At 43.6% G+C, this 25,187-nt stretch overlaps 1 long non-coding RNA gene across 1 annotated transcript in view; it reads right to left on the bottom strand.

Moving 5' to 3' along the window:
• Positions 1-296: 296 nt before the first annotated feature.
• Positions 297-25,187, bottom strand: part of LOC144692399 (uncharacterized) — a 34,901-nt gene continuing 10,010 nt past the window's right edge. The window contains exons 2-3 of the long non-coding RNA XR_013579316.1: positions 8,535-8,696; positions 297-319 (exon numbers count right to left, since the gene is read on the bottom strand). This is a non-coding gene — a long non-coding RNA (uncharacterized LOC144692399). The remainder of the gene's footprint in view (positions 320-8,534; positions 8,697-25,187) is intronic.

Here is a 25,187-nt window from a genome sequence, read left to right as displayed (position 1 = left end):
GTGCAGATGTGTCATTCTGGGCAAGCACAGCGGCAATTTAGCAGTCTCACAAAATCATGGCTATAGGTTATATGCATTACATGGGAAGAAACATATCAATCTTATGTTATGTAGTGCTAGCAAGAGTCTTTCACATCCACACTTTCAAAAGTTCACTTATCTGTGCATTCAACCAGCCTGGAATAACATTAGTATAATGTGATGCATTTGGGATTTTAGAAGACTGTAATAAAACTGACAAAGTCTGCATTACTGTCTTTTGAGGGGGAAGAAAATCTTTATTCATCATATTAACCTTTTGTAGATTGAAGTAGTATTTCTGCAACGAAATGAAAAATATAACAAGATTAAGACTCTTGCATTTTAAAAGCATTTAAGGAGGTGACAAAAAACATAAAACAAATGTGTCCAGCCTGAAGGAATGGCAGCATGAAATAATTCAGTCTGGGCAAAGTTCAAGTGTATGTGCAGAATACTGAAATTATAATGTGGGGTGTTTTATCAATTCTGAGGAAATATGCATTATTTCCCAGACCACTATTAATCAGCTCAGTAATAAAAGTAAACTACAATAAAAGTAAAATGAAAGTTCACAACGTGATTTTAGGCTACATTTTTTACAATATTGTCTTGTCATTTTGCAGAATATCCAAGACTAAAAGACAAGTCACATCTTCAATCACTAATTAACAAATTTTTACAAACTTTGTTGGATTCCTATTGATTTATCTAAAATATATACATAACTTGATAATTGCTCTTAGAGTTGCAGTTGAAAGCCATCTGTAATTTTTATACTTTTTAAACAAAAAGACATTGGGCAGAATTTTATGCTGATCAGGCAGGCGTGCGCCCGACCCGTTCGGATGTGAAATCACGTGAGATGACATCGGGCGAGCATCCTGACGTCATCCCGCGCTCGCACAGTATTTTGGTCGGTGAGCGCGCGCAAAAGTCAGAAGCGCACCCGCTGACAATTAAGAAGGCAATTAAGCCTATTAACGGAACAATTGACTCCAATTTTTCATGGTCCATCCGACCTTACGGTTGGCAAATGGGCAAATCAGCCAAGTGGCCTTTACATTTTTCATGAAATCTCATTCAAGGGCGGGGTGAGGTTTCTGTTATGAAATAAAATAAAAATAAAAATATGTGGGCAGCATTTTTATCATCTATATTTTCAGGTGTGTGATTCTGATGCTTGGGACATTTATTTCCGGCTTTTTGAAACTTTATTTGATTTTTTGGCTCTGCAGCTCCCTGAGGCAGCTCTCTGCCTTCAGGGAGCTTTCTCTCAGCACTTGCCCCATCTATGTTGACGTCATTGCCCGCCCTCTTCCCTCGGAAGCGCTGAGCTTCTCAGCGCGCGTTTCATGATGGCTGGCCATTAATTGGCCAACCAGCGTGAAATCGCAGTTGGGGACTGATTGTGGTCGGCGGTCCATTTCCCAGCTGATTCCGGGCTCGATGGTCACACCCGCCTGCCGAGCTAAAAATTCAGGCTATTGCTTATCCTCTCTCTCCCTCCTCAAAAAAAACATGATAAATGATTTTGATAATTAATCTTTTTATATACAGGGATGGACAGAATGTTAATCTTACTGCACAGCATCAGAAAATAGTGACAATTATTAGTTGGATATTTATTGTGCAGGGTAATAGCATTTGTTTCAATTTGTGCGTAGGTGTGTGGAATTAGCCAACTTTGAAGTAAAGATATGTACCTTCCAACTTTGGAAAATTAGCTGAATATGGTATGTGGCAGCCTTCGAGGTGATGGCTGGTGTTAATTAGCAATCCAGATTAAAGAGTTTTTCATTTATATAACACCTATCATGATCACGAGATGTCCCGATGTAGTTCACAGCCAATGACATCCGCAGTGTGGTTACTGTTGTAATCTGGAAAACGTGGCAGTCAATTTGCACACAGCAAATTCTCACAAGCAGCAGTGCGATAATGACCATATAATCAGTTTCTTTTGTGTTGTTGATGGATGGATAAATATTGGCGAGGAAACTGGGGATAACTTCCACGCTTTTCTAAAAAAGTAATACCATGGAATCTTTTAGGTCCACCCGAGAGAGCAGATGGACCTCAGATTAACAACTCTTCCGGAAGACAGCTCCTCTAACAGTGCAACACTCCTTCTGCACTGTACTGGAATATCAGCCTTGATTTTTGTGTTCAACTCCTGGAGTGGCAATTTATCGTGATCTGATGTGTAATATATCTTTAAGAAGAACGTTATAATGGAAGATCACATGATCTTAGTATCCAATAGAGAGTAGCACGGGCTACCTCAGTAGTTAGTAGTCTGTAGTCAGTAGTTAGTCTTTAGAGTAGTATAGAGATAGAGTTTGAAGTGTAAGCACATGTTTAGTTGCTGCTGAGTACCCTTGTAAATAAACACAGAGTTTCTACCTACGAAGTGTCTGCTACTCAACTCTATCATTGGTACAAAATCGACACCCCTTACAACAAGCGTGTGAACAGGATCCAACAAACTGGTGACTAGGATCCAACAAACTGGCGATGAGGATTAAACAAGTTAAACAGAAGCAAGTAAGAGAAACTAAATCGGCACTGTACCTCACATAGTAATTGTAAGTAGAGCCAGAATTTTCTCGGGCATGCGTCCCGACATCACCGCACAACATTCCGATCTTTTGTTCGGCAGGTGTGCGCCAGAAGCGGCTGCGCACCTGTCGTACTGTCAAAGGCCTGTTAAGGCCATTAATAAACCAACTTAGGTTATTGACAGGGCTGCCCAACCTTAAGGTTGGCAGGCAGGCGAAGAGCCCAAGCAGCCTTCGGGTTCTGCATAAAACCTCATCCACAGACGAGATGAGGTTTCATGAAGGTTTACTATATTAATAAATATTTTTTAAACATTTCATAAACATGTCCCAGCTTATGTGATACTATCATACGAGGGGAGATGTGTAAAGGATTTTTAACTTTCTTCATTTTAAACTTTAAATCTGAACTTAATCTCCCTGAGGCAGCTTTGTGCCTCAGGGAGATTTCTGTGCTCTTTGCGCGCGTGTGTGAAAGAGTGCAGGCCCCAACTCTCCATCCTCCCCCCGCCTGCACAGGTAGTGCTGATTGCTATCGGGTGCGCATCACGCTGGGCGGGCCCTAATTGGCCCACCCACGTAAAATGGCGGTGTGCAGCCGATCGCAGGCGGTGATCGGCTCTGCACCCGCCCGCACCCGCTCCCAACCGACCCGCCCGGCAGGCAGAAGATACTGCCCTAGAAGTTCAGTTCAAATTGTCGAAGCAACTCCCTCACAGCATGCCACAATTCGGAAGACTTGATCCTCTTCATCCAGTAATGGACAATTGGTCCCACTATATTGAGTGTCTCTCATTCTTTTTCCAAGCAAATGAGATTACAGGGAAAGAGAAGAGTTGGGCGATCCTCTTAAGTACATGTGGGAATAAGACTTATGGCTTGATTCAAGGTTTGACGGCACCCAGTGCCCCAGACTTGCAAGAACTTTTGATGAATTAGTGGACTTGTTGAAGGGCCATTACCACCCAAAGCCCTCAGTAATGATGCAAAGGTTCAAGTTTAATTCAAGAATTAGAGCCCCGGGGGAGACAGTTGCGAGCTATGTGACAAGCTTGAAGCAATTAATGGAGCATTGTGAGTTTGGTACATCCTTAAACGATATGCTTAGAGATTGTTTAATGTGCGGTGTGAATGAGCACGCGATTCAGAAGCGATTGTTATCCAAAACAAATTTGGATTTTAAGAAGGCGCCAGAGATTGCACTGGCAATGGAAGGTGCAGTTAGAGATTTGAAAGCCATACAGGGTGCGCAAAATGGCGCTGTCCTCCACATTGGACAGGAAGCCCCAACCAAAAAGTGCACGAAAATGCAAGGCCCTACTGAGAGATGGGAAACATCCCCCACTAGCAGGAAAATGAGAGAAAAGAAAACGACTCAGCAGCAAAAACAAGGACTAATATCAATAGAGGTGGAAACAAACAATCTTTTAACGATTGGCACTTAAAAAAAAGAATGTTTTTATTGTCATAAAACGGTCACATAATGAGACAGTGTAAGGAAAGTCAAGCAGACATTTAAACAAAAGCAAAAAAGCCGTGAGATCTACAATGTAGAAGAGTTTGAAGCAACAGATTCAGGTATCTCCTCTACATTGGAGAGACCAAACGCAGACTGGGTGACCGCTTTGCGGAACACCTTTGGTCTGTCTGCAAGCATCACCCAGACCTCCCTGTCGCTTGTCATTTCAACACACCACCCGGCTCTCAAGCCCACATGTCCGTCCTTGGCCTGTTGCAATGTTCCAGTGAAGCTCAACGCAAACTGGAGGAACTCATCTTCCGACTAGGCACTTTACAGCCTTCCGGATTTAACACTGAGTTCAACAACTTCAGATCATGAACTCTCTCCTCCATCCCCACCCCCTTTTCGATCCCCCTTTTCCAACAATTCATGTTTTTTTAATATACTTTTCTTTTCCCACCTATTTCCATTATTTTAAAATTTATTTCCATCCATTGTTTTATCTCCACCTTTTAGCCTATTTCGATCCCTTCCCCCAGCCCCACCCCACCCCACCCCCACTAGGGCTATCTGTCACTTGCTGATCCTGCTTTCTACCCTTAATGTCACTATTAGCACATTCTTTAGATAATATCACCTCTGTCAACACCCCTTTGTCCTTTTGTCAATGACATCTTTGGCAATCTCTTCTTTGCCTCCACCTATTACTGGCCCTCTATCCAGCTCTACCTGTCCCACCCCCCTCAACCAGCTTATATTTCACCTCATTTTTATATTTCCTTAGTTCTGATGAAGAGTCATATGGACTCGAAACGTTAACTGTGTTCGTCCCTGCAGATGCTGTCAGACCTGCTGAGTTTTTCCAGCTATTTTTGTTTTTGTTTCAGATTTCCAGCATCTGCAGTATTTTGCTTTTATCTTAGATTCAGATATTTGTATAACTTGAAGTTGGAAGAACAGAACCAATTTATGTAACAGTGAAAGTGAATAGTAGACCTGTTCAAATGGAAGTGGACACAGGAATTTCCACTACACTAATTGGGGAACATACTTACAAATATCTGAATAATGGTGAACATCAATTAAGTTTAGAAGAAACATATACAGGTGAAGACATCCAAGTCAAAGGCATAAGTAGTGTAACAATTGATTATGGGAGCCAATCGGTAAAGCTACCAGTGTTGGTATTGAGAGGTAGAGGACCAAGCCTCGTAGGGCGAAACTGGCTAAGGGAAATCAACCTTGAGGGACCACTAAGATTCCAAAAGGAAGCATTTATGCTTTGGAAAAGGAGTGTGTAAAGACTCAACAACCTGAAGAACTTCAGGATGTCTTGAGCCAAAACATGGAAGAACAACAGAAGGAATTCGAAGAGACCATGCTTAAGGACAGAGTTCGAGACGAGGTGAGCAACCTCTGGAAGGAAAAAGAAAACTTGCTGAAAGACCTTCACATACTACAAGATTCCCTCAGGTCAAAGTTTGTACCACTGGAGAAGTACGAAGAGTAATGGAAAGAATTCAGCACCTCTCTGACCAAAATGAAGGATGAGTTGGCAGAGAAAACACAACAATGCTTAATTTTCCAGAAGGCAGCAAACAAATACAAAAAAAAGGGATGGAGGAGCTGAAGATCCAGCTAATTGAAGCCAAAGAAGCTTTGGCAGTAAAAGTTGCAGAATTTTCTAAGAAGCAGACAGATGATAAAATTCTGGGAGACTCAACCACTGAGTTCACTCAAGTCGAGCTTACACCTAAGATTGGTTTGGCCAATATTGAAGTTGAAAAGAAGGCCAAGATTAAAGTCAGCGCTAGAAAGAAGAAGGCATGTAGAAAGAAGACACTGGCCTGAATTTTTCAGGTGGCGGGCGGGCTCGGCGGGAGTGGGAGCAGGCTTGGGCGGTCCCTCAGCGCTAGCCGTGCAGTCTGGGGAGAGGAGGGAGAGTCAGGACCAGCGCTCTTTCGTGGTTCAATCTCCCTGAGATACGGGGCTGCCTCAGGGAAATTGAATCGATATTGAAGTAATTAAATAAATGATTTAAAAATTTATTTAAACATGTCCAAGATGAGACATGTTTTCATATTTAGGAAATTTAAAAAATTTATTTAATAAAAGCTTTAGGAAACCTCATCCTGCTCGTAGATGAGGTTTCCTAAAAACGCGCGCCCGGCATCATCATGCGTCATTTTACATGTCGCCGTGTCGGGCCCGCCCCCGCACGCTGACTGAAAAATCCTGCTCACATAAACACAAATAAGGCTTTAATCCTGGTAGCATACGAGTATACTTTCATACGTAGGCCTGGTAGTCAAGTTGCAAATGCCGATGCACTTAGTCGTTTGCCTTTACAAGAAAAGGATGTGGAAGTCCCAGTTCCACAAGAACTTATTTTGTTGTTACATTTCTTAGATTCATCACTCGACAGATCAGAAACTGGACAAGTAGGGACCCAATCCTATCACAAGTATGAGAACAAGTACTTCATGGTTGGTCACAAGAGCCTGTACCTGACAAAATTAAACCATACTTCAACAGAAGACATGAAATAACCAGCCAGGATGGCATCTTATTGCGGGGAGCACGAATGATAGTGCCTCCAAAGGGTAGAGAGCCATTGCTAATTGAACGACATAGTGCACATCCAGGAATACCCCGAATGAAGACCATAGCTCGCAGCTAATATGATGGCGTGGGATGGATGGTGAGATAGAAAGTTTAGTGAAGAATTGTGTGCAGTGTCAACAACTGCAAAACTTACTTTCAATTGATCTATTACACCCTTGAGAATGGCCAGGAAGACCATGAGTGCGGTTTCACATTAACAAGTGGGACCTTTCATGGGAACAGTGTTTCTGCTCATTATTGATGCCCACTCAAAATGGATGGACATATATGAGGTTAAATCACCAACTTCTTCTGCTACAGTTGAGAAGTTATGTCCAAGTTTTACCATTAACGGACTACCAGAAGTAGTTGTTTCTGATAACAGCACCCCATTTACTAGTGCTGAGTTTCAGCAGTTTATCAGCCTCAATGGTATCACTTGGAAAAACTTCACCGTACCATTCTTCCTCAAATGGACTGGCCGAAAGGGCGATCCAAATATTCAAGGCTGGCATGAAGAAGTTAACTGGAGATTCCTTAGCAACCAAGCTAGCACGCTTTCTTTTCCATTATAGGACCACCTTTCACACATCAACAGGTGTCAGAATTATTGATGAAATGCCGTCTCAGGACAAGATGAGTTTAATAATGTCAAACTTAGGGGGAAAGGTGGAAAGGAGTCAGGGAAGTCAGAAAACTAGACATGACTGGCATAGTCGTGAAACGAAATTAACTGTGGGAGAAACGTTATACAAGAAGAACTTTGGAGAAGGACCAAAGTGGTTACCAGGTGAAATAAGTATGGTGACTGGACCTCTATCTTATCACGTGGAGGTGGAAGGCTAAGTCATATGGAAACATGTGGATCATCTAAGGAAGAGAGAAACTATGCACCAAGAAATGATTCTAACAGTGTTCATGAGCGGGCCAGCGTTTCCTGTTGAGAGAACTCAGCCCAGTTCAGATACATCTGTTGTTCCTTCAAGAATGGAGGATACAGATCTGCAGGAACCCCCTGAAGCACCTGATGTTCAGGCAATTCCAGAAAAGGAGGTTCCTGACAAGCCATCTGAAGTATAGAGCTTAGACCCTTTACACGCATAAGGAAACCCCAAGAAAGACTGAATTTGTAAATTACTTATCAGTGTAAATATTTTGCTATTTTAAGAAAATTGTAATTGAAAATATAAAATGTATTTCTGAGTAAAGGGGAGAAATGTGGTAATCTGATGTAATATACCTTTAAGAAGAATGCTATAATGGAAGATCACATGATCTTAGTATCCAATAGCAGAGTAGCGCAGGTTACCTCTATAGTTGGTAGTCTGTAGTCAGCAGTTAGTAGTTGCAGTAGTGTAGAGATAGAGTTTGAAGTGTAAACACATGTTTAGTTGCTGCTGAGTACCCTTGTAAATAAACAGAGTCTCTACCTATGAAGTGTCTACTACTCAACTCTATCATTAGTACCAAACCGGCCACCCCTTACAACAAGCATGTGAACAGGATCCAACAAACTTATGACTAGGATCCTACACAATTGAAACCACAAGCTCCTGACTGGAAGGTTAGAGTGATACCAACTGAGCCATGGCTGCCACAAATAATATGGATAATTGCATTTCTTATTTATAAATAAATGAGCTAAAGATACTATTGTTGGGTATATATTCTAAATACTCATACTCACATGGTGCTTGCATGTGCATTTTAACTTTTCTCTGTGTTTTCTAATAAAATGGTAAGACAAAAATATGAGAGCACTTTTTGATCACTGCAAATGCTTTATTTATTGGTTACTGAATGGTATATATTTTCAGCAAATATACATAAAATACATTTACCTGTATTATGTGAGCATCTGCAAGCATTTTTACTTAAGATGCATGTACCTAAAATGGTGCCACCTTTGCCACACTTTGTGGATAACCGGCAATTCCTTTTGGACAACTCTATTATGGCAGGTGGAGCAGGACCCCTGCCCACCGCACTGGATGTGCACAATGTTCTCAGAAATCCCTGGTTTAGGTGCATTTGCATATGTTGGTGGGCATCTAAAATGAAAAAAAAAAGCTTTCAATTACAAAATTGTACCTTTTCCTGTAATTTATTGTTGTTGAGAAACTGCAGTTTGGATCCACTTCCACTAGGATCAGGTCCTGGCACACTAGCAAGCCAGCTGCATATAGCAGTGAGGGGAACTGGAAGAAATTCCAGGAAAACAAGTCACCCTGCCAGTCCAGCATCTTTCCGTGATGTCAATGCAAAAGGGGTGGACGTGAGACGCAAGACTTCAATTCTATAAAATTTTCCAGTATGAAATAAAAGGGGTGGGCAAGGGAATGCAGGGCATTGCTCACCCAGATTGCAGGAGCATTACACTTCAGGTTGGAGGAATTTGGAGGCTATTGTTTCTCTCTATTGTGTTGTTTGGAATAAAGATTTACATTACACTTCTTAATTCCATTCACTTGTAAATGCGAGCTTCAGAATAGTTTCCAGCTCTTTATAAGTATATTTTCCTTCCAATGCTTACAGGTTAGTCTTCTTTGGATCCCTAAATAGCAAATTATTGAGCTAACGTTAGTATTGGTATCCCCAAATTAATAGTAACTGATATTCCTGCTAATTGAGTGAAGTGCAACAATTTGCTCAGGAATTTGCTGTTTGCAAATGTGCATTGCTGAAAAAAGACATTTTGTCAAAGCTTTTTGTCTTACACCCATCAGGACAATCGCAAGAGTATCAATGTCGGGGAAGCACCAACTTTATACTGTATGAGAAGAGAGTGCTGATTGATTGGCAAGGGGATTCTGATTGGTAGAAGCATTGCAATGCAGAATGCACCAGTTGATGGTGACTAACAGTTAACTACCAAGCATTGTTTGAAATTTAAACTAGGCAGCTTGACTCTGATTGGGCAAGACACTGCCCTGAGGAATGCACCAGTGAATAGTTATCACTTATTTTGTTTAGCTGAAGCAGGTGCAATGTGAATACATGTTCTTTCTGTCTGCAAAGAATAGGGCCCTGTGTGTTAATATATGTAGCTTCCAGTACATGCAAATGCACCAAACTGCGAGCCCGACTGCAATCTTAAATTGGTTGTCAGTGTAATTTTTAGCAAATTGAGGATTATTTAGCGAATATTGTCCAATCGCGGAATCGCATTTAATGTTGGACACTGTTTTGAGTTTTGCAAGCACGGGCTGGTTGGGTACAGTCTGTACCTTACCCGAAGCGAACAGTGGAAGGGACATGCTGTTTGATATGATCCACCAGTCTTTGGGACAGACGGCCTAAATACCTAGCATCACGCTGGCACTGAAATTCATACACCACATTACTCAATTGTGTGATAGGCAGGCAGAATATCAGTGTGATTTAGACAAGCTGAGTGAGTGGGCAAATGCATGGCAGATGCAGTATAATGTGGATAAATATGAGGTTATCCACTTTGGTAGCATAAACAGGAAGGCAATTATCTAAATAGCTATAAATTGAGAGAGGGGAATGTGCAACGAGACCTGGGTGTCCTTGTACACCAGTCGCTGAAGGTAAACATGTAGGTGCAGCAGGCAGTAAAGAAGGCAAATGGTATGTTGGCCTTCATAGCCAGAGGATTCGAGTACAGGAGCAGGGATGTCTTGCTGCAATTATACAGGGCCGCGGTGAGACCACATCTGGAATATTGTATGCAGTTTTTGTCTCCTTACCCGAGGAAGGACTTTCTTGCTATAGAGGGAGTGCAGCGAAGGTTTACTGGACTGATTCCTGGGATGGCGGGATTGACATATGAGGAGAGATTGAGTCGGTTAGGATTATATTTACTGGAGTTCAGAAGAATGAGGGGGGATCTCATAGAAACCTATAAAATTCTAACAGGACTAGACAGGGTAGATGCAGGAAGGATGTTCCCGATAGTGGGGGAGTCTAGAACCAGGGGTCACAGTCTGAGGATACAGGGTAGACCATTTGGGACTGAGATGAGGAGAAATTTCTTCACCCAGAGAGTGGTGAGCCTGTGGAATTCGCTACCACAGAAAGTATTTGAGGCCAAAACATTATATGTTTTCAAGAAGGAGTTAAATATAGCTCTTGGTGCGAAAGGATATGGGGAGAAAGCGGGAGCAGGCTATTGAGTTGGATGATCAGCCATGATCATGATGAATGGCAGAACAGTCTTGAAGGGCCGAATGGCCTACTCCTCCTATTTTCTATGTTTCTATCTTTTTGCTTGGCAGCAGCATCCTGTTAGCGGTGAATACCACTCGTGTTGCTATTGCATAGTAGCAGCATGAAACAGCTAGCTTCATCTGTTGCTCAAATTTTTGAAATACCTTGCCCTTCCAGGGTAATCTGAGGTATGCTGGGCACTTTTCAGGGCTGAATGTGACGGCCTTAGGCCCGTTCTTGAGTTTGCGTGATATACAGCACAAAATGATCTGATCAGGGTAGCCATTATTCCACAGAATGTTTTTGATGTGCCCTATTTCAGCACCAAGCTTGCATGGTGAGCAAGTAGCTTGGGCCCTATTTACGAGGTTGCCAATAAGGCCAATCTTATAGCACGTGGAACTGTAAGACTCCCAACATGTGTATTGACCAGTGAAGGTAGGCTTGTGATAGACCTTGGTAGAGAACCCCCTGGCAGATTTCTCAACTAGTATGTCAAGGAAACAGAGTTCATTTGACTGCTCCATTTCAAAGATGGAGGCCTGGGACGCTTCCTGTGCAGGCGGGGGGGATTCCCTGAGTCAGGACCTGCGCTCTTTCGTGCATGCGTGTGAAAGAGCACAGAAATCACCCTGAGGCACTTCAGTTAAAGTTTTTAAAAGCTAAATACAGAAAAGAAAATATAAGACATGTCCCCGCACGTGACAGTGTCACATGAGCTGGGACACGTCAAGGAACATTAATGGAAAATTTTATTTAATTTATAAAAACTTCATAAATCTTCATCCCGCCCGTGGATGAGGTTTCATGAAAAATGCAAAGGCAGCCTGGGCTCTTCGCCTGCCCACCAACCTTAAGGTTGGCCAGGCAGCTCATTTAACTATTTTAATTAGTTTTTAACAGGCCTTTGACAGTTCGGCAGGTGCACAGCCAACTCGGCTGTGTGCCTGCCAAACTGAAAATCTAAATGATGTGTGGTGACGTTGGGAAGACCGCTCAACGTCACCGCGCGCCATTTTACGTGTCGGTGAGCAGGCCCCACCCCGGCTCACCGACCAGAAAATTCTTCCCCCAGTGTTTTCAGTTTTTATTTCAGATTTCCAGCATCCACAGTATTTTGCTTTTATCTTAATGTTAAGGGGATAACTGGCTGATATTTGTCAGATTATACTGACTTGATATTGTTGGGAGCCATAGCATGGCTCCATGGTAACAAAATAAAAGCTTGTGAACTATAAAGGAAAAGATGGTGAAGGTAGAGATTTTGACAGCAGCCAGGATATAATGGAAAATAAAAATCCAGATTTCCACTTGGGATTTTAAGATGTGATTCTGAAATTTTGGGTTCACAGTCTAAGTCCAAGACTGTAAACTCTAGATCTGACTGTTGCACAATTATGTCTCATTCAACAGGCCAAATATAACAAAGACAAAGACTTCATGAAAGCAGAACTGTGGGCTAGGAGGGGAACTGTAAATGGGGAAAGCAGAAAGTAAAAATTAGAAGAAAGAAGAAAACGTTTTTTTTAACATAAAACAACTTTAACTGTTGTGGAAACTTGAGTAGTGCTGAAAGAAGAGACATGTTGAAGCTCTTTGTCTTGCAATCATCAGGACACTTCCCAAGAATACCAATATAGGGGGAAAACTACAATTTATACTCTATGAGAAGAGAGTGCTGATTAGATAGCAAGTGGACTCTGATTGGTAAAGGCATTACCAGGGAGAATGCACCAGTGATGGTGACTGGCAGTTAACTGCCAAGCATTGTTTGAAATTAAAACTAGGCAGCATTGCCCTGAGGAATGAGTCAGCAAATAGCTGTCACTTATTTTGTTTAGCTGAAACAGGCACAATGTGTTACATGTTCTTTCTGTCTGCAAAGAACAGGGCCCTGTGTATTAATATATGTAGCTTCCAGAACAGGTTGTCAGTCAGGCTCACAGCATGGCGCATTTATGCATACTGGAAGCTACATATATTAATTTCTCAGGGCACTGCCTTGACCAATCAGAGTCAGCTGCCTGGTTGAAATTTCAAACAATGCTTGGCAGTTAACTGTTAGTTACCATCACTGGTGCATTCTCCATGGTAATGCTTCTACCAATCAGAGTCCACTTGCCAACCAATCAGCACTCTCTTCTCATACAGTATAAATTGTTGTTTTCCCCTTATATAGGTATTTTTGTGAAGTGTCCTGCTGAGTAGAAGATGAAAAGTTTCAATATGCCTCTTTTTTCAGAAATACTCAAGTTCTGTGCTACCAAATGATTATTTGATGTGGAAACAGAATATAGTCCATAGATGCTATATAAGGAGAATAAAACAATCTAAGATTTTCTTTAAAGTCCAGACTCAATTGTTGGCCCCGCTAGGTAGAATTTTCTCATCCTGCTGATGGCAGGTTTCGTGGCGTGTGGGAGCAAAGAATCTAGCAGGAGCCAAAAAATGGAAACCCGCAGGCATAAAAATAGTTTGAAATTCTTCTGATGGCGCGTTAATGGCGGGTTGGGTATCCTGCTAACCAATGGCGTGAACGCCATTTGCATTCATTACCAACTTTTGAATGCTCATTAAATTAGTTACTTGCCAGAATCACATGCCGCCTTCCAATCTTGCCAGTGGGAAATCATGTCGGTCTGAATCTCAATTGACAAACAGTGGCGTGCACAGGTCAGACCTCACTTCGCTTGCAACTTCGAGGTTAGTACTACATACATAGTCTACCTGCTAATGGAATGCCACACTGCTGGGGGTGTAGGCTTGGTCTGCTCCTGGTTGCCTCAGCAGTCACATGATCAGCAGTACTCAGACAGGGCTCAACTTTCAGACTGAGACCACTATTGCGACTGCAGGGTTGTAGGATTGGTCTGCTCTAAGTGTGTGCCACCATTGTCCAGAAAGACACCACTGTGCAGCGGTACTCATACAGGGCTGAGCAGTCAGAGACCAGCATTTTGACTGGGGTAGGGGTAGAGGTAGGGGTGGAGGGATGTGCAGGTGGGAAAGGGAACACAGAGGATAAAGGGAAAGGAATGCTTTGCAAGGGGTTATGGGGAAGGGGAACATGGGGGAAAAGAGGAAGGAAGGCTTTGCAAAGGGGTGGAAGAGGAGGGGGAACGATGGCAGGCAGAGGGGAGGCCGAGGAGTGGGTAGATGGAGCCTGACAAGGGAAATTGGAACACCGACAAAGAAGGGGATGAATGGGATACCACATGTATGAATGGTATGATGCACGCAGGCTCTGGAATAGGAAAAGGGGGGTTATTAGCATGGCACAAGAGGAATGGGTCGCACGAAAACTCATGGTGGGGGAGGGGTTGGTTGGGAAGGGAGACAGTGTAGTCTTTAGTCATGAGGGCAATGGGGAACTCTGTGAAAGTCAAAGTTCTTGGTCTGGGGCTTGCAGTCAGGAGTCAGAGAGTAGAGACACTGCTGGGGCTCTGTGGACAAGATTCAGAGTAGAGAAAGTCTGGGGCTCTTTGGACAGGAGTCAGAGAACAGAGACAGTCCTTGGGCTCTGTTGATTTCACAGTCAAAAGTCAGAGAGTTGAGATAGTCATTGGACTCAGCAGGCCATGCTGCAGGAGTATTCATTGGGAGCACGGTGTACTCCGGCTCCAGGGATAGGTAAGAGCTGTGTATCAATTGGAATAATGCACAGCTTGGTGTGCAGGGCTGTTTCACAGTCCTGGTCATGGGCTTGCCTGTGTCTCTACGGAGCTGCAGACGGAATGGTTATGGTTATGAGAGGCATCTTCAGCCTGTATTTGGGAAATACAAAATAAAGTGGAGGGTATGTTAAGCTTTCCTGGGGGGTCCTCCTTGGTTGGTGACTGTGCACACAGCCTTGAGATGGGGAGGTAGAGGTCCACAAGGGGGATGGGCACGTCTCCACTATCAGCACCTTCTTTAGTCTTCACCACTACCATGAGCACTTCCTTTGTCTTGTGTCCATGACATCTTTGTCAATCTCTCCTTAGCCTCTATCTATCACTGACCTTCTATCCTGCTTTACCTGCTCCATGTCCCTTAAACAGTATATATTCCATCACATCTACTTCTCTATAGCTCTGAAGAAGAGTCATACGGATTTGAAACATTAACTATGTTACAGATGCTGTCAGACCTGCTGAGTTTTCCAACATTTTTTGTTTTACTTCAAAATTTCTTAATTTTCCTAACTCTACCATTATGTCTGGGTGCAGGCCTGACATCCACAGCAGAGGTGGTAGCAGCATGCTGACTGCTATGTCCTGATGTCTGCGATGACCTTCCTCTGGTGGCCCGAGGTCTGGAGGGCCCCAGCCTGATAAGGGTCTCCTGCTCTGGGGCAGATGCACCCTCTTCGCCCTGAGCAGCTGGAGTGGATGGGGGTCACAGGCAGAGGGGACTCTGAGTGGCTGGACACCCTTGGAGTGTCCTGAGAGGAGACCCCCGGTGTGTCCGGCTGATGCTCATCCTCCCTTTCTGTGCCCGAGGGCTCCACTCTGATTCCTTGAGGAGAAGGTGCACCTGGAGGGAGGTCAATGTGCCTCATCCCCTTCTTGCCTACACGTTGATGGTGCCCACCAGGTATGTGGCCATGGAGTCCAGGGCCGAGCACAAATCCGGCAAAAATCTGCTGGACCAAGGTGCCCATGGTGTTCGCCAACCTTTCCATGTTGACCTTGAGGCGCTTGCATGTCAGAGCCACGACATCAGACAGAATGCGGACAGACCTCTCCATCCTTTGCTCTAGTCTGCTGAGTGACTGCCAGATTTCTGCCTGATGTTCCATTGTCTGTTGTTGCATCTCCAGCATTGAGCTGGTGGCTGTTAACAGAGGCACATTATCTGACTCGGACTGAGCAGATGGCTGGTCTCCAGCAGCCCTCTGAGTGAGCTTGGCTGACGTTTAAATATGGCACCCGGACCTTCGACCCCGCTAGGTAGTGGTGGGGCGGACGAATCAGCTTCTGGCCTGCCAGGTGGTTCGGAGAGATACTTGCCTGTGCATAATTAATGAGCTTTTGAGTGATTTCCCGTTTCTGTGCAGCGGAATACGAGCCGTGGAACACACCGCACTTAGACTCAAAAACGGAAAATTCCATCCCCTGTTACTAGATTTCAGTAAGTGTTGGAACACTGGCCTCAATGGTAGATCACACTGCTACCCCACTGCCACACATTATACAGGTTCATGGTCTAGTGAAAGGATACTTGTTTTTTTTTTCACTCCTGTAGTTCAAAGTTGAACTTCTAGCATAATCTTTCACTCTAACCAGCTAACCAATTGTATCATTAGTTTTTAGCCAAAGTACCGTGCAAGGGTATGTTACTATTGGAACCAAATGTACCAGTCTGATTTAATAATTGTTTGCCTTTGGTCATATGTAACACTTCCTACATATGAACCAAGAGCAGGAGTAGGCCACTCGGCCCTTCAAGCCTGCTCCACCATTGAATAAGATCATGGCTGATCTGACTGTCTACCCCCGATAACCTTTCCCACCTTTGTTTATCAAGAACCTATCTAGCTCTGCCTTAAAAATATTCAAAGATTCTGCTTCCACTGCCTTTTGAGGAAGAGACTTCCAAATACTCACAACCCTCAATAGAGGGGAAAAAATCTCATCTGTCTTAAATGAGCGACCCCTTGTTTTTAAACTGTGTCCCCTAGTTCTAGGTTCTCCAACAAGAGGAAACATCCTCTCCACGTCCACCCAGTCAAGACCCCTCAGGAGCTTAAAGGTTTCGATCAAGTCACCTCTTACCCTTCTAAACTCCAGTGGATACAAGCCTAGCCTGTTCAACCTTTCCTAAGACATCCCACCCATTCCTGGTGTTAGCCTGGTAAATTTTCTCTGAACTGCTTCTAACGCATTTGCATCTTTCCTTAAATCAGGAGACCAATACTGTACACAGTGCTCCAGATGTGGTCTCACCAATGCCTTGAAAAACTGAAGCATAATTTCCCTACTTTTGTATTCAATTCCCCTCACAATAAACAATAACATTGTATTAATTTTACTAATTACTTGCTGTACCTGCATACTACCGTTTTGTGTTTCATGCACAAGGGCACCCAGATCCTTCTGAATCTCAGAGCTCTGCAATCTCTCACCATTTAGATAAAATGCTTCTTTTTTATCCTTTCTGCCAAAATGGACAATTTCACATTTGCCCACATTATACTCCATTTGCCAGGTCTTTGCCCAATTACTTAACCTATGTTACTTAGTACACCATGAGCTTTTATTTTCTGCAATAACCTTTGATGTGGCACCTTATCAAATGCCTTTTGGAAATCTAAATACAGTGCATTCACCAGTTCCCCTTTATCCACAGCATATGTGACTTCTTCAAAGGACTCCAATAAATAGGTTAAACATGATTTCACACTGAATTATTGACAAAGTAACTTTGTTGTACTAGTTTCTCTTCAGCAAGAAATGTGACAGGCTATGGTAACAGTCTTCCGCCTCATAGGATGATGGTTTGCACTGTGGTGGTCAACTCTGTGTTAAGCAACGCCTGGTTTGGCTCAGGAGCCCATTCTGTCATAGAAGCTCTGCCATGGGTGCTGCAGAGGAAGACAGTGGGATAAGAACGTGCATGATTCACTGGCCTCTGTTTTTTCTGGGCCCTCTTCTTGGCCAGCTGAGCTTTTTGTTTCTGCCTGCCTCTCCCACTGCCCTTCCAAACAGTCATCCACCAGAAGTCACTGCAGTCGGTGACTGTCTCCCAGTTGTCAGTGTAAATTTCTACCATCTTCATACCTCAATTGCAGCTGTCCTTGTAGGGGAAGTATGAAGACCAGGGAGGTTGTAACCCAATGGTCAGTTCATCTTACAGGAGATCTTTTGGTATACAGCTATCATTCGTCTGATGGCTTAGCAATTAGCTGATGGAATTAGCATGCTACAGGACTTTAGAGTTAGTGACCTTTTCCTACCATGAAATGTTGAGGATATGCCTGAGACAGCTAAGGTGGAAACTGTTCAGCATTTCCTCTTGCCTTGCATATGTCTCACCACTGTAGAGGGATGTGCTGAGGACACAGGTTTGGTGGACTTGCATTTTGGAGTTCTCAGTCAGGTTGCTGTTGTTCCAACTCTCTTACTCAGACAACAGCTGCAGCTTTTGTGATGCTTGAGTTGATTTCAGCATCAAGTGACAGATTACTGGTGATTGTGGAACTTAAATATGTGAAGCTAACAACCTCCACCATCACACTGTCAATGTTCATAAATGGTGATATGGCTACATCCTGGACCATGACATTTTGTTTTTCTGATCAAAGAATCACAGTGCAGGAGGCCCTTCGGCCTATCGAGTCTGCACCAACATGTGAGAAACACCTGACCTATCTAATTCCATTTACCAGCACTTGGCCCATAGCCTTGAATGTTATGACATGCCAAGTGCCCATCCAGGTACTTTTTAAAGGATGTGAGGCAACCTGCCTCCACCACCCTCCCAGGCAGTGCATCCCAGACCATCACCACCCTCTGGGTAAAAAAGTTTTTCCTCACATCCCCCTAAACCTCCTGCCTCTCACCTTGAACTTATGCCCCCTTGTGGCTGACCCTTCAACTAAGGGGAACAGCTGCTCCTTATCCACCTTGTCCATGCCCCTCATAATCTTGTACACCTCGATCAGGTCACCCCTCAGCCTTTTCTGCTCCAACAAAAACAAACCAAGTCTATCCAACCTCTCTTCATAACTTAAATGATGATAATGGTCAAACCAAACTCCTTAAAGGTTTGAGTTTGTCCATGTGCTGCTGAAGGTTTTCCTCAGTATGAGATGTTAGTGTGGCATCGTCAGTGTAAAGCAGCTCTCTAATAAAATCTTGGTGCACCTTTGCCTTGGAATTCAGGCAAGCAAGGATGAACAACTTTCCATAACTTCTGGTATGTAAGTAGACACCCTTTTTAGATGACGTGATGGCATTTTAAAAAAATTCATTCACCGGATGTGGGCTTCGCTGGCTGGGCGAGCATTTATTGCCCATCCCTAGTTGCGCTTGAGAAGGTGGTGGTGAGCTGCCTTCTTGAACCGCTTGGTCCATACACCCACAGTGCTGTTAGGAAGGGTGTTCCAGGATTTTGACACAGTGACAGTGAAGGAACGGCAATATATTTCCAAGACAGGATGGTGATTAACTTGGAGGAGAACTTCCAGGTGGTGGTGTTCCCATCTATCTGCTGTCCTTGTCCTTCTAGAAGGTAGTGGTCATGGGTTTAGAAGCTCCGGTCTAAGGAGCCTTGGTGAATTCCTGCAGTACATCCTGTAGATGGTACACACTGATGCTACTGTGCGTCAGTGGTGGAGGGAGCGAATGTTTGTGGATGGGTGCCAATCAAGCAGGCTGCTTTGTCCTGGACGGTGTCAAGCTTCTTCAGTGTTGTGGGAGCTGTGCTCATCCAGGCAAGCGGGGGTTATTCCATCACACTCCTGATTTGTGCCTTGTAGATGGTGGACAGGCTTTGGGGAGTCAGGATGTGAGTTACTCATCGCACGATTCCTAGCATCTGACCTGCTCTTGTAGCCACAGTATCTATATGGCTTGTCCAGTTCCATTTCTGATCAATGGTAACCCCCAGTATGTTGATAGTGGGGGATTCAGCGATGGTAATGCCATTGAATGTCAAGGAATGATGGTTAGATTCTCTCTTGTTGGAGATGGTCATTGCCTGGCACTTGTGTGGCACAAATGTTTCTTGCCACTTGTCAGCCTAAACCTGAATATTGTCCAGGTCTTGCTGCATTTGGACATGGGCTGCTTCAGTATCTGAGGCAAATGGTGCTGAACATTGTGCAATCATCAGCGAACATCCCCACTTCTGACGTTATGATGAAAGGGAGGTCATTGATGAAGCAGCTGGAGATGGTTGGGTCGAGGACATTACCCTGAGGAGCTCCTACAGTGATGCCCTGGAGCTGAGATGACTGACCTTCGACGACCACAACCATCTTCCTTTGTGCTAAGTATGACTCCAAAGGGCAGAGAGTTTTCCCCCTGATTCCAGAATAACAGAATTGTTATGGTGTAGAAGGAGGCCATTTGGCCCATCATGTCTGCACTGGTTCTCTGAGCATTTTAAACTTAGTGCCAATCTCCTGCCTTTTCCCCATAACCCTGCACATTGTTTCTATTTTAAAAATCATCCAATGCCCTCTTGAACGCCTCAATTGAACCTGACTCCACCACACTTCCAGGCAGTGCTTTCCAAACCCTAACTACTCACTGTGTGAAAAAGTTATTTCTCACCGCGTATTTACTTCTTTTGCAAAACACTTAAAACTGTGCCCTCTAGTTCCCGATCTGTTTACGAGTGGGAACAGTTTCTCCCTATCTACTCTGTCCACACCCCTCATGATTTTGAAAACTTCTATCAAGTCTCCTCTTAGCCTTCTCCTCTCCAAGGAAAACAGTCCCAACTTCTCCAATCTTTCCTCATAACTGAAGTATCTCATCCCTAGAACCATTCCTGTAAACCTCTTCTGTACTCTCTCCAATGCGTTCACATCCTTCTTATAGTGTGGCACCCAGAACTGTACACAATACTACAGCTGCAGTCTAACCAGTGTCTTATATAAGTTCATCATAACCTCCCTGCTCTTGAACTCAATGCCCCTATTAATGAAGCCTAGAATACTGTATGATTTAGAAACAGATCTCTCTATCTGTCTTGCTACCATTAATGACTTATGTACATATACACCCAGGTCTCTCTGCTCCTGCACACCCTTTAGAATAGTATCCTTTATTTTATACTGTCTCTCCATGCTCTTTGTAACAAAGTGTATCACCTCACACTTCTCCGCATTGAACTTCATCTGCCACCTATCTGCCCACTCTACCAATGTATCAATGTCCTTTTGAAGTTCTACACTTCCTCACAGTTTACAATTCTCCCAAGTTTTATGTCGTCTGTAAACTTTGAAATTGTCCCCTGCGCACCAAGATTTGATCATTTATATATATCAGGAAAAGCAAGGGTCCCAATTCCGACCCCTGGGGAACTCTGCTACAAACTTCTTCCAGCCCGAAAAATACTCATTAACCATTACTCTCTGTTTCCTATCCCTCAGCCAATTTTGTATCCACGTTGCTATTGTCCCTTTTATTCCATGACCTATAACTTTCCTAACAAGTCTATTGTGTGGCACTATCGAACGTCTTTTGGAAGTCCATATACGCCACATCAACGGCCTTGCCCTCATCAACCACCTCTGTTACGTCTTCAAAAAACTCCAGCAAGTTAGTTAGACACGATTTTCCTTTAACAAATCCAAGCTGACTCTTCCGAATCAATCTACATTTTTCCATGTGACTATTAATTCTATCCCGAATAATTGTTTCTAGAAGTTTCCCCACCACTGAAGTTAAACTGAATGCTCTGTAATTGGAGAGCAGATCTTTACAACTTTTTTTGAACAAGGGCATAATGTTTGCAATTCTCCAGTCCTCCGGCACCTCCCCTGAATCCAGGGAACATTGAAAGATTATTGCCACTGCCTCTGCAATTTACACTCTCATTTCCTTCAATATTCCTGGATGTACCTCAACTGGTGTTTTATCAACTTTAAGTACTGACAGCTTATCCAATACCTCTTCCTTATCAATTTTAAACCCTTCTAGTGACTGTGTTTCCTCCTCTGTCACCATGACCTGGGCAGCATCTGCCTCGTGGATAAAGACAGATGCAAAGTATTCATTTAACACCTCAGCCATGCCTCTTGTCTTTATGTGTAAATCTTCTTTTTGGTCCCTAATCGGCCCTACTCTTCTTTTTACCACCCTTTTACTATTGATGTGCTTATAGAATACTTTGGGATTTCCTTTTATGTTAGCTGCCTGTCTTTTTCCATAATCCCTCTTTGCTTCTCGTATTTGCTTTTTCACATCCCTTATGTATTCAGCTTGGTTCTCAATTGTATTTGCTACCTGACACCTGTCGTAAGCACACTTTTTCTTCTTTAACTTAATTTCTAACCCTTTGTCATCCAGGTAGCCCTGGATTTGTTTGCCTTACCCTTCTCTTTTGAGGGAACATACCTTGACTGTGCCCAAACTATCTCCTTTTTGAAGGTAGCCCATTGTTCAGCTACTGTTTTTCCCACCAACCTTTGGTTTCAGTCTATCCAGCCCAGCTCTGTTCTTGCCCCATTGAATTCTGGTCTCTGCCAGTTGATTATTCTTACTCAGGATTGACCAATGTCATTTTCCACCATCATCCTAATCCTTGTGATACAATGATCACTGTCCCCTAAATGTTCCCCCACCGTCACTTGATCTGCTTGGCCTACCTCATTCCCAAGAATCAGGTCTAGCAGTGCCTCCTTTCTTGTTGGACTGGACACATACTGCTGTAAGAAATTCATCCAAACATAATCTAGGAACGTTTGTCCCTCACTTCCCCTTACACTACCACTATCCTAATCTATATACGGGTAATTAAAGTCCCCCATTATAACTACCCTATGATGTTTACACCTCTCTGTAATTTCCTTGCAGATTTGCTCCTCTATATCCTTCCAACTAGCTGGTGGTCTATATATTACACCGAGCAATGTAACTACATCCTTCTAATTCCTTAGCTCTAGCCAAATCAATTCTGGCCTTGAATCCTCTGACACATCCTCTTTCTCCATGGATTTGTTAAAGGAAAATCGTGTCTAACTAACTTGCTGGAGTTCTTTGGAAAGGTTACAAAGGTGGCTGATGAGGGCAAGGCCATTGATGTGATGTATATGGACTTCCAAAAGGCATTCCAACAGTGCCACACAACAGACTTGAGGGGAAAGTTATAGGTCATGGAATAAAAGGGACAATAGCAACGTGGATACAAAATTGGCTGAGGGATAGGAAACAGAGAGTAATGGTTAATGGGTATTTCTCAGGCTGCAATACTCTTCTTAACCAAAGGAGATTTGGTTAACTCTCCTCCTTTTTGCCCTTTCCTATCTTTTCTGAACTCCTTGTAACCAGGGATATTTAATACCCAGATCTGCCCTTCCTTAAACCAGGTCTCCGTTATCGCCACAACGTCATAATCCCACAAAGCAATCTGTGTCTGTAACTCCCCAATTTTATTACCTATATTCCGTGCATTCACATACATGCAATGTAACCCTGATTTAGACTTCATTACTTGTTCCCTCACTCTGACTCCATCTATTAACTTACTGTTCTCTGGTTTAGTGCTATCTGGTTCTCCTAGCATTCCATGCACCCTAGTATTACTTTCTAATATTCTCTCCTGGTTCCTACACACCTGCTAAGTTAGTTTAAGCCCTACCCAACAAGACTAGCAAAACAACCTGCAAGGAACTCAGTCCTGGCTCTGTTCAGATGCAACCCATCCGGCTTATACAGGTACCATCTTCCCCAGAGCCAGTCCAAGTGTCCCAGGGGTCTAAAACCTCCCTCCCACACCATCTTTCCATCCACGCATTCATCTGTCTTATCCCCCTATTTCTGTACTCACTGGCACGTGGCACAGAAAGTAATCCAGAGATTACTACATTTGAGTTCCTGCTTGCTAATTTTCTACCTAGCTCCCTAAATTCCGATTGCAGGACCAAATCCCCCTTCCTACCTATGTCGTTAGTACCAATGTAGACCACGACCTCTGGCTGTTAGCCCTCCCCCACAAGAATGTCCTGCAGCCATTCTGTGACATCCTTGACCCTAGCACCAGGGAGGCAACAAACCATCCTGGAGTCACATTGGCGGCCGTAGATATGCCTGTCTGCTGAACACAGCCCTGTTTGGCCCCACTGGATCTCAAAGGGTTTCGATGTTACTGCATCAAAGCTGACCTTACCTATCATATTGTCATAGAAAGAGAAAATCACTTTGAACAGCTTTGGTGAGCAGCTAATTTTCTCCAGCACTTTAAGTAGACTGCCTCTGCTCACGTGCCTTGGTAAGATCAATGAAGGCAATATATAGTGGTCTCCTTTATTCCCGACATTTCTCTTGCAGCTGCCAGACTGAGAAGATTATGTCAATTGCAGATCTTCCAGTTCCGAAACTACACTGGGATTTGGGGTAGATGTGTTCAGCCAAGATCTGCAATCTGTCAAGGGCAACAGGGTCAAAAACTTTTCTCATGATGCACAGCAGGGAGACGCCTCGGTGATTGTTGCAATCCCTATGATCGCCCTTGTTCTTCTACAGAGTCACATTTTTGCATCACACATCATGGGGCACTGCCCCCCCCCCCTCCAGCAGAGATAGGGAAATTTGTGCCGATGCTGGATTGCTGGTTTCCCATGCTTGATGAGTTCAGGTAGTATGGCATCATCACCTGGAGCTTTGCATATCACAAGTGAGTTAATGGGTTTGCTAAACTCCCCCACTGAGTTTGATATCCAGCTCTTCCATGATAGGTAGGCTTTCTATGGTGTCTGGAGCTTCCTCGGTGACAGTGTTCTCCCTATAATATAACTCAAGGTAGTGTTCCACCTTTCCCTTCAACTGTTTGTTGTAGTTGGTGATGACCTCCCCTGCCTTTGTTTTCAATGGAGTCATTTTCTTTGCAATAGACTTGTTGCCTTTTTGATCCCTTCAGGCATGCCCCTAGTATTCCCTTGTGTCGAATATCTCTGGATATTCTGGAAAAGTTATGAGTAGTCACTGGTGTACCGCCTAGCAGTCTGTTGGACTTTGCTTCAAGTGGCTCTTAGTGCATTCAGAGTCTTGCTGCTCAGATCTCTTTTGTAATTAATGAGAGCGGGACCAGTTGGCTTCAATGATAGGTTCCATCACAGTGATGTCAGTCTCGAACCAGTCAGCATTTTTCCACACTTCCTATCCAAATGTTGAGAGTACGGAATTGTAGATAGTGTCTCGAATTATGTTCTATTCTGGTTCTGCAGTATTGTGTGGCAATGCCAGAGAGCAGTCGAGGAAGGGTTGGTTTTTATCTGGATAGGCAGTATGGGCTGATGTTGATACCAGGGATGCATTTCTGCTTTGAATGAAAAAAACTTCAATGGTTACATCCTGACCCTGGTGCACAACAGGGAGTGATCTGAATCACAGTCAGTGCTGTGGTAGCTCCATGTGCTGACAATGCGGCTCAGAGAGTCACATCTGTTGATGATCAGATCCAGCTGGTGCCAATGCCCTGGTCTTTTCCAGGACACCTTGTGGCATATTGTTCTGAAAGAAGGTGTTAGTTACCCAAAGCTTGTGATAGCAGCAAAGCTCAAGTCGTCTCTGTTCATTCTCGTTTACCTTTCCCATGTGATGATGTCCAAGGTAGAATATCATGGTCTACACCCATTCATCCATTGAAAACCCCCAGTAGGTAAAGATGTTCTGACATAAGGATTCTGCTGATAACAGTGTCAAGTTCCCTTTTAA

Source organism: Cetorhinus maximus, chromosome 17, assembly GCF_964194155.1.
Source record: "Cetorhinus maximus chromosome 17, sCetMax3.hap1.1, whole genome shotgun sequence".
Taxonomy (NCBI): domain Eukaryota; kingdom Metazoa; phylum Chordata; class Chondrichthyes; order Lamniformes; family Cetorhinidae; genus Cetorhinus; species Cetorhinus maximus.
Note: the sequence above shows the minus strand (reverse complement) of the source record. Positions and strands in the feature narration are given on the sequence as shown.